Here is a 10,344-nt window from a genome sequence, read left to right as displayed (position 1 = left end):
TTTGTCTAGTCACACTTTGTTGAAGTCAAACCTTCATCACCGTCATTAGGGTTTCACATCCCCATGTTGATGATGTGAACCAAACCATGCCTTTGGCCCTTGATACCTGTGTGAGCCCTAGCTTCCTGGGCCCAAGTATCTTCTAAATCCATGAGGAATGATGCATGTGGATGAGTTATGGATGTATGCAATCCATATCTTGATCAAGTGATTAGATACATTGGTGAGAAAGGGGAGGGCAAATTTAGGGGTACAACAGCTGCCCCTATTTAATCTTCTTGGACCTGGATACAAGAATAGCGGAAGCTTTTAGGGTATTCAAGGTAAAAGAGGATTAATACTTATGTGCCCGAAATTTGCCAAACCAAATGATTGGCTTTATTACCACTGTGGAGGATATGTTTTATGCAATGTATGAGGTATGCTTATTTTTTATGATGCATGCTTTTGCAGGGGTGAGTCTTTATTGTGGTAGGGATTTTGACTCGTCATCAAGAATTAGAATATGATTGCCGAGAAGTGTCAATTGGTGCCAATGCTGCCATCACGGAATCCCCTGCCTATTAAGGAACACTAAAAGGCTGGAGTTCTCATGGTACCCCCAGTCAATTGAATGTCACAGGTTTTCAAGTAACACTATTGTTGAGTCACCAATCACCTATCAGGTTTATCGGATTTCAACGGTAATGCAAATTGTTTCTCTTTTAATGTAGCTTTTTTATGATTCCCCGGAATTTTAAAGCATTATGTGAGTAAGATAAGTCAGTTATTTTGCATACAAAACATAGAACAACACATTAGATAGAATAAACTGAATTCTATTGATATGGAATATGTACATATGTTGAGTACAAGGATGCAAACGCCCTTAATGAGGACGTTGCAAAAATTGAAAAATAATTGAAATGGCAATGAGAAATACTTTTGTATGATTTTCTCCATTGATTACAACATTGGCCTCAATCTACCATATAATCTGAACCCCAAGGCCTTGCTTCGACTGACGGTGACTGTGTAACACCCCAATTAAAATAAGCTAATTATTTAATTTAAATTAATATTTTATTTATTAATTTAATTGAATAATTGGAAGTTTGGATTAATATTATTATTTTGGAATAATAATTATTGGGATTATTATTATTGGATTATTATTTTATAATTGGAATAAGTGGAAAATCAGTAAAAAGGTCCCATTTGGTAAAAAGGTTATTGTTTTTCACGTGAAAAGGTAAAAAAGAGACAGAACGTGGAAAAGGGCAAAAAGAGAACCAGAGAACGAAGATTGAAGGAAGGAGAAGCTTGGAGCTCAGAGGCTGCCGGATTAACTCAGGTAAGGGGGGTTTATCGTTGATTGACGGGTATTATATGATAATATGTCATGGGTAGTGATAGACCTTTAATTTACCTTTGAATTGGATGATTATGATGAATTTGTGGAAATAATTGATGAACGAAATTGGGTGATAATCGAAAGAAATTCGTAGGAATTGTATGTGATAAGGTCAGGAGTTGTGAAATCGAATAGGGAATGATTCGGGTTAGATGATATGAGTGATTTCTGTGTAAATTTGGACTGTGGAAGGTGAGATCGAATCGAACTCGTAGCAGGAAAAACCATAGCAGATCTGGAAATCTGGTTTCTGGTCATACGCGTATGGCACTAGGCAATACGCGTATGGGATGGCTGGTACGCGTATGGCACTAGGCAATACGCGTATGGATGGGGAAGATGAAATTTTGAACGTAAAATGGTCTCTGGTGGTACGCGTATGGGGAAGTGATACGCGTAGCATACGCGTATGGAATTGGGCAATACGCGTATGGCTTGGTCAGGATTTGGGCAATACGCGTATGAGCATAGGCAATACGCGTATGGGCAGGATTGTGATTTCCTGTGCTGTTGTCGTGCAGTTTTTGACTGTTTAGGCTGAGTAGTGAGACTTAGCTGAGGTATGATGTAATAGGGATCAATTCCCGTTGTTTTGAGTAGTATATTTATTAGTAGAGTGTGCTAATACTGTATTTGATTTATAGCATGTTGTGATATGCTTTTGTGATAAATGTATTGACAATGTGTGTTGGTTGGTATGCATTATACTGTAAATGTATCAGTTATGTATGCATCTGTGAATAGACTGTCATATGTTTATTCTTGAGTTGTTGTTGTTGTTGCATTGCTAGGTGATTAGCATGCATAGTCTAGCCTTTGGGGCTGTAGCTAATTCCCATTGTGAGGCATTAGTGAGTTGTGGATTGTTGTTGATGCTTGCATACTAAATGAGTAGCGTGCATAGTCTAGCCTTTGGGGCTGTAGCTAATTCCCATTGTGAGGAATTAGTGAGTGAGTCATTAGATCTCAATGAGTGGGACTAGTGAGCTCAGTAGCCGTATCCAGAGGGATCGGTGAGCTTGGACTATATGTTTAAGAAGAGTCGGTACCGCATGTGTAGAGTCTCATTGCATAATGAATGCATGGCATAGCCGGTGGAGCTGTAGCTAATTCCCATTGTGAGGAATTAGTGAGCTAATAGTCGTGTTGTGTTATTGGTGTGGAGCATGGGTTGAGATTATATATCTATATATATGCTGTATATTATTGTTGAGTATGAGGTTGCGTTGATACTGCCGTTATGGAGTGGGTAGTCTGGTTAGGGTGATTTGAGGCGTTATTTACTTAACATTACATGTTGTTGTATAATGCTTGTTATATTGATTGAGAAACTCACCCTTACACTATTTTTCAGGTAACCAGCTATGAGTGAATAGAAGTAAATGCTTGGAGTCTAGAGTAGTCTCCTAAGGGGTCATGCTCTGATAGATGTAACATCGGGATGGGATGTTTGAATATGTTTGATTTTGTTGTTGATCAACTTTACATGTAAAGTGGTACATGATTTAAATGTTGATTTTTAGTATCCGCTGCGAATTATGCAAAGAACCTTATTTGGATTAAATAAATGAGCATGACAGGTTATTTTGATGAATGTTGTGAAATAATTGTGTGACACCCTTCGGGGCATAATTACTCTGATTAATGTGTTATTATTTTTAATTAAATATTTTGGGGTATTTAGAAGGGTGTTACATTAGTGGTATCAGAGCATAGTCGGTCGTGTCGAGTCGTAGTTATTCTGTTCCCCTGTACGGGATAGGTGTTGTGTAACCCTATCAGTACTTATTGTTGGCTTGTTTGGGTTTTCAGAATAGAGATGGCTGGAAGAGGTAGAGATGATGCTGCAATTGCTGAGGCTCTGGGTATGCTAGCTGGAGTACTTGGAGGAAATCAGAATGTTATGGGAATGGGAGCTGCTCGTCAACTGAGTGAGTTCCAGAAGAACAATCCTCCAATGTTCAAGGGAGCATACGATCCAGATGGCGCTCAGAAGTGGTTGAAGGAGATCGAGAGAATCTTCCGAGTAACTGAGTGTGCCGAGAACCATAAGGTCAGGTTCGGTACGCATATGCTATCAGAAGAAGCTGATGATTGGTGGGTTGCTACCCGCACTGAGTTGGAAGCTGCTGGAGGTGCTGAGATCACTTGGGCTGTGTTCAGAGAGAGATTTCTGAGGAAGTACTTTCCAGAGGATGTCAGAGGGAAGAAAGAAATAGAATTTTTGGAATTGAAGCAGGGTAACAGGTCTGTTACGGAGTATGCTGCGAAGTTCACAGAGCTGTCAAAGTACTATACTCCTTATAGTGAGGCTGCTGGAGAATTTTCGAAGTGTGTGAAGTTTGAGAACGGGTTGCGTCCCGAGATCAAGCAGGCAATTGGATATCAGCGAATCAGGGTGTTTTCTGATTTGGTTGACTGTTGCAGGATTTTTGAACAGGATTCCAAAGCCAGAGCAGAGAGCTATCAGCAGAGGGTTGATAGGAAGGGTAAGAATCAGGTTGATCGTGGGAAACCGTATGCAGCTGGCAAAGGTTTTCAGAAGCAGAGTGGGATGAAGAGGCCTAGTGGGGGAGATTCTAGTGCTCCTGTTAAGTGTTACAGATGTGGTCGGGCCGGACATCGTGTTCATGAGTGTACCAGTGCTGAGATGAAATGTTTCAAGTGTGGAAAAGGTGGTCATTTGGCTGCAGAGTGCCGGTTGAAGACTGTGACTTGTTTCAACTGTGGAGAGTTGGGTCATATCAGTCCACAGTGTCCAAAGCCAAAGAAAGAGAATCAGTCAGGAGGCAAGGTTTTTGCTTTATCGGGTTCTGAGACTTCTGCAGATGATCGTTTGATCCGAGGTACGTGTTATATTAATGGCTTTCCTCTTGTAGCTATTATTGACACAGGTGCTACTCATTCTTTTATATCCTTGGATTGTGCTGTGAAACTTAAGTTAGAGATATCTGAGATGTTGGGTAGTATGGTGATTGATACTCCTGCGAAGGGTTCAGTGACTACTACTTCTGTTTGTTTGAATTGTCCTTTGAGTATTTTTGGTAGAGCCTTTGGGATAGATCTTGTGTGTCTTCCATTAGTGCAGATTGACGTTATTCTGGGCATGAACTGGTTGGTGTTTAACCGAGCTTCTATCAACTGTTTTGATAAGACAGTGATATTTCCTGAGATTGAAGGAGAAAAGAGTTTGTTTCTATCAGCAAGGCAAGTGAATGAGGAAGTAGCTGGTGGAGCAGAGTTGTTTATGCTGTTAGCGACTTTGGAGGCTAAAGATAAACTGGTGATTGGCGATCTAGCTGTGGTGTGTGATTTTCCTGATGTGTTTCCGGAAGAGGTGAATGAATTGCCGCCAGAGCGTGAAGTTGAGTTCTCGATTGATTTGGTACCTGGTACTAGACCGATATCGATGGCTCCGTACCGTATGTCTGCTGTTGAGCTAGCTGAATTGAAGAGTCAGTTGGAAGATTTGCTGGATAAGAAATTTATTCGTCCGAGTGTGTCACCGTGGGGTGCACCAGTGTTGTTGGTTAAGAAGAAAGAAGGTACTATGAGGTTGTGTGTGGATTACAGACAACTGAATAAAGTGACGATCAAGAATCGGTATCCTTTACCGAGGATTGATGATTTGATGGATCAGTTGGTTGGTGCAAGTGTGTTCAGCAAGATAGACTTGAGGTCTGGGTATCATCAGATACGTGTGAAGACTGAAGATATTCAGAAGACTGCTTTCAGAACAAGGTATGGACATTATGAGTATTCTGTAATGCCTTTTGGAGTGACTAATGCGCCTGGAGTATTTATGGAGTATATGAATAGGATTTTTCATCCGTATCTAGATCAGTTTGTTGTGGTGTTTATTGATGACATTTTGGTGTATTCGAAATCTGAAGAAGAACATGCTGAGCATTTGAGAGTGGTTTTGGGAGTTCTACGAGAAAGGAAGTTATTTGCTAAACTGTCGAAGTGTGAATTTTGGTTAGAAGAAGTTAGTTTTCTTGGCCATGTGATTTCCAGAGGTGGTGTTGCCGTTGATCCTTCTAAGATAGAAGCGGTATCTAAGTGGGAAGCTCCGAAGTCAGTGTCTGAGATAAGGAGTTTTCTTGGTTTGGCTGGTTATTATAGGAAGTTTATCGAAGGATTTTCTAAGTTGGCGTTACCATTGACAATGTTGACTAGAAGGGGGCAAGCATTTGTTTGGGATTCAAAATGTGAAGAAGGTTTCCAAGAGTTAAAGAGAAGGTTAACTACTGCTCCTATTCTGATATTACCGAGTTCGTCGGAACTATTTGAGGTTTATTGTGATGCTTCATTGTTGGGTTTAGGTGGTGTGTTGATGCAGAATAAGCAGGTTATAGCTTATGCTTCGAGACAACTAAGGGTTCATGAGAGGAACTATCCGACACATGATTTAGAGTTGGCAGCTGTGGTATTTGTTCTGAAGTTGTGGAGGCATTATTTGTATGGGTCAAGATTTGAAGTTTTCAGTGACCATAAGAGTTTAAAGTATTTGTTTGATCAGAAAGAGCTGAATATGAGACAGAGGAGATGGTTAGAATTTTTGAAGGATTATGATTTTGGTTTGAATTACCATCCGGGTAAAGCAAATGTGGTGGCTGATGCATTGAGTCGAAAATCATTGCATATGTCTATGTTGATGGTTAAGGAATTGGATTTAATTGAACAGTTTAGAGATTTGAGTTTGGTGTGTGAGAGTACTCACAATAGTGTTAAACTGGGAATGTTGAGATTAACAAGTGGTATTCTGGATGAGATCAGAGAGGGTCAGAAATCCGATATGCTTTTGGTGGATAAGATGACTGTAGTGAATCAAGGTCAAGGTGGTGAATTCAGAGTTGATGAGAATGGTGTTTTGAGATTTGGTGATCGGGTGTGTATTCCGGATGTTACTGAGCTTAAGAAGAGTATTCTTGAAGAAGGACATCGTAGTGGTTTGAGTATTCATCCTGGAGCTACGAAGATGTACCATGATTTGAAAAGATTATTTTGGTGGCCGGGGATGAAAAGAGAAATTGCGAGTTTTGTTTATTCCTGTTTGACTTGTCAGAAGTCAAAGATTGAGCATCAAAAGCCGTCTGGGCTAATGCAACCGTTGGCTATTCCTGAGTGGAAGTGGGACAGTATCAGTATGGATTTTGTTTCTGGTTTGCCGAAGACAAGTAAGAATTTTGAGGCTATTTGGGTGATTGTTGATAGATTGACGAAGTCGGCTCATTTCATTCCGATCAGAATGGATTATCCGTTGGAGAGACTAGCTGAGTTGTATATTGAGAAGATTGTGAGTTTGCATGGTATTCCGTCTAGTATTGTTTCGGACAGAGATCCTAGATTTACATCGAAGTTCTGGGAAGGTTTGCAGAGGGCTTTGGGAACTAAGCTGAGGTTGAGTTCTGCATATCATCCGCAGACTGATGGTCAGACTGAGAGGACGATTCAGTCACTAGAAGATCTTTTGAGAGCGTGTGTTTTGGAAAAGGGAGGTGCTTGGGATTGTTATTTGCCGTTGATTGAGTTTACCTACAACAATAGTTTTCATTCGAGCATCGGTATGGCACCGTTTGAAGCTTTGTATGGTAGGAGATGTCGGACGCCTTTATGTTGGTATGAGTCCGGTGAGAGTGCTGTGGTTGGACCGGAGATTGTTCAACAGACTACAGAAAAGATTAAGATGATTCAGGATAAGATGAGAATTGCTCAAAGTCGTCAGAAGAGTTATCATGATAGGAGGAGGAAGTCACTTGAGTTCCAAGAGGGAGATCATGTGTTTCTTCGTGTTACTCCGATGACTGGTGTTGGTCGAGCTTTGAAGTCGAAGAAGTTGACACCTCGATTTATTGGTCCTTATCAGATTTTGGAGAGGATAGGAGAGGTAGCCTATCGTATCGCTTTACCGCCGTCGCTTGCGAATTTGCATGAGGTTTTTCATGTGTCTCAGTTGAGGAGGTACATTCATGATCCGTCACATGTTGTCCAAATAGATGATGTACAGGTGAGAGATAACCTGACTGTTGAGACATCACCTATGAGGATTGAGGATCGAGAGCTGAAGCAGTTGCGGGGTAAAGAGATTGCCTTAGTGAAGGTAGCTTGGGGAGGACCAGCAGGTGGCAATGTGACTTGGGAACTTGAGAGTCAGATGAAGGAGTCTTATCCGGAGTTGTTCGCTTGAGGTATGTTTTCGAGGACGAAAACTCTTTTAGTGGGGGAGAGTTGTAACACCCCAATTAAAATAAGCTAATTATTTAATTTAAATTAATATTTTATTTATTAATTTAATTGAATAATTGGAAGTTTGGATTAATATTATTATTTTGGAATAATAATTATTGGGATTATTATTATTGGATTATTATTTTATAATTGGAATAAGTGGAAAATCAGTAAAAAGGTCCCATTTGGTAAAAAGGTTATTGTTTTTCACGTGAAAAGGTAAAAAAGAGACAGAACGTGGAAAAGGGCAAAAAGAGAACCAGAGAACGAAGATTGAAGGAAGGAGAAGCTTGGAGCTCAGAGGCTGCCGGATTAACTCAGGTAAGGGGGGTTTATCGTTGATTGACGGGTATTATATGATAATATGTCATGGGTAGTGATAGACCTTTAATTTACCTTTGAATTGGATGATTATGATGAATTTGTGGAAATAATTGATGAACGAAATTGGGTGATAATCGAAAGAAATTCGTAGGAATTGTATGTGATAAGGTCAGGAGTTGTGAAATCGAATAGGGAATGATTCGGGTTAGATGATATGAGTGATTTCTGTGTAAATTTGGACTGTGGAAGGTGAGATCGAATCGAACTCGTAGCAGGAAAAACCATAGCAGATCTGGAAATCTGGTTTCTGGTCATACGCGTATGGCACTAGGCAATACGCGTATGGGATGGCTGGTACGCGTATGGCACTAGGCAATACGCGTATGGATGGGGAAGATGAAATTTTGAACGTAAAATGGTCTCTGGTGGTACGCGTATGGGGAAGTGATACGCGTAGCATACGCGTATGGAATTGGGCAATACGCGTATGGCTTGGTCAGGATTTGGGCAATACGCGTATGAGCATAGGCAATACGCGTATGGGCAGGATTGTGATTTCCTGTGCTGTTGTCGTGCAGTTTTTGACTGTTTAGGCTGAGTAGTGAGACTTAGCTGAGGTATGATGTAATAGGGATCAATTCCCGTTGTTTTGAGTAGTATAGTTATTAGTAGAGTGTGCTAATACTGTATTTGATTTATAGCATGTTGTGATATGCTTTTGTGATAAATGTATTGACAATGTGTGTTGGTTGGTATGCATTATACTGTAAATGTATCAGTTATGTATGCATCTGTGAATAGACTGTCATATGTTTATTCTTGAGTTGTTGTTGTTGTTGCATTGCTAGGTGATTAGCATGCATAGTCTAGCCTTTGGGGCTGTAGCTAATTCCCATTGTGAGGCATTAGTGAGTTGTGGATTGTTGTTGATGCTTGCATACTAAATGAGTAGCGTGCATAGTCTAGCCTTTGGGGCTGTAGCTAATTCCCATTGTGAGGAATTAGTGAGTGAGTCATTAGATCTCAATGAGTGGGACTAGTGAGCTCAGTAGCCGTATCCAGAGGGATCGGTGAGCTTGGACTATATGTTCAAGAAGAGTCGGTACCGCATGTGTAGAGTCTCATTGCATAATGAATGCATGGCATAGCCGGTGGAGCTGTAGCTAATTCCCATTGTGAGGAATTAGTGAGCTAATAGTCGTGTTGTGTTATTGGTGTGGAGCATGGGTTGAGATTATATATCTATATATATGCTGTATATTATTGTTGAGTATGAGGTTGCGTTGATACTGCCGTTATGGAGTGGGTAGTCTGGTTAGGGTGATTTGAGGCGTTATTTACTTAACATTACATGTTGTTGTATAATGCTTGTTATATTGATTGAGAAACTCACCCTTACACTATTTTTCAGGTAACCAGCTATGAGTGAATAGAAGTAAATGCTTGGAGTCTAGAGTAGTCTCCTAAGGGGTCATGCTCTGATAGATGTAACATCGGGATGGGATGTTTGAATATGTTTGATTTTGTTGTTGATCAACTTTACATGTAAAGTGGTACATGATTTAAATGTTGATTTTTAGTATCCGCTGCGAATTATGCAAAGAACCTTATTTGGATTAAATAAATGAGCATGACAGGTTATTTTGATGAATGTTGTGAAATAATTGTGTGACACCCTTCGGGGCATAATTACTCTGATTAATGTGTTATTATTTTTAATTAAATATTTTGGGGTATTTAGAAGGGTGTTACAGACTGGATCGGTCCTTGACCCTCTGCTATCTAGCTTGTAGCGTGTAGACTTAAGAATCATAGTCAATGCCTTTATCCCTAACTTTTTCCTGGATCTTTTAATTCTTCTTGTCCATCGGGATGCTCCTTTTTGCCTAAGCCTCCCTTTCGGGTTTTCGACTTAGCTAGCTTCAAATATATTCCCTAACTTTTGCATGGACAAATCATTTTTTGGTCCATCGGGATAGCCATTTTTGCCTAGATTCACCTTGTGGAGATTAATCTAGCGGGCTTTTCATCATTTCTTTTTAGGCATAATATTTTTTGACTATGTCTGCATTCACTGGCGAGGGCAAATCTTCCCCATCCATTATTGTGAGGATTAGAAACCGACCTGAGAAGGCCTTTTTGACTACGAAAGGTCCCTCATAGTTGGGAGTCCATTTGCCCCGCAGGTCCGAGTGAATGGCAAAATATCTCTTGAGCACGAGGTCTCCAGCGTGGTATGACCAAGGAAGAATCTTCTTATCAAAAGCTTGTTTGAGACGTCTTTGGTACAACTGACCATGACAGACAGTCAAACACTTCTCTTCAATTAGATTCAGTTGGTCATACCGAGATTGAACCCATTCAGCTTCATCAAGATCTGCTTCCATGATGACCCT

The sequence above is a fragment of the Lathyrus oleraceus genome, chromosome 6 (genome assembly GCF_024323335.1).
Source record: "Lathyrus oleraceus cultivar Zhongwan6 chromosome 6, CAAS_Psat_ZW6_1.0, whole genome shotgun sequence".
Taxonomy (NCBI): domain Eukaryota; kingdom Viridiplantae; phylum Streptophyta; class Magnoliopsida; order Fabales; family Fabaceae; genus Lathyrus; species Lathyrus oleraceus.
Note: the sequence above shows the minus strand (reverse complement) of the source record.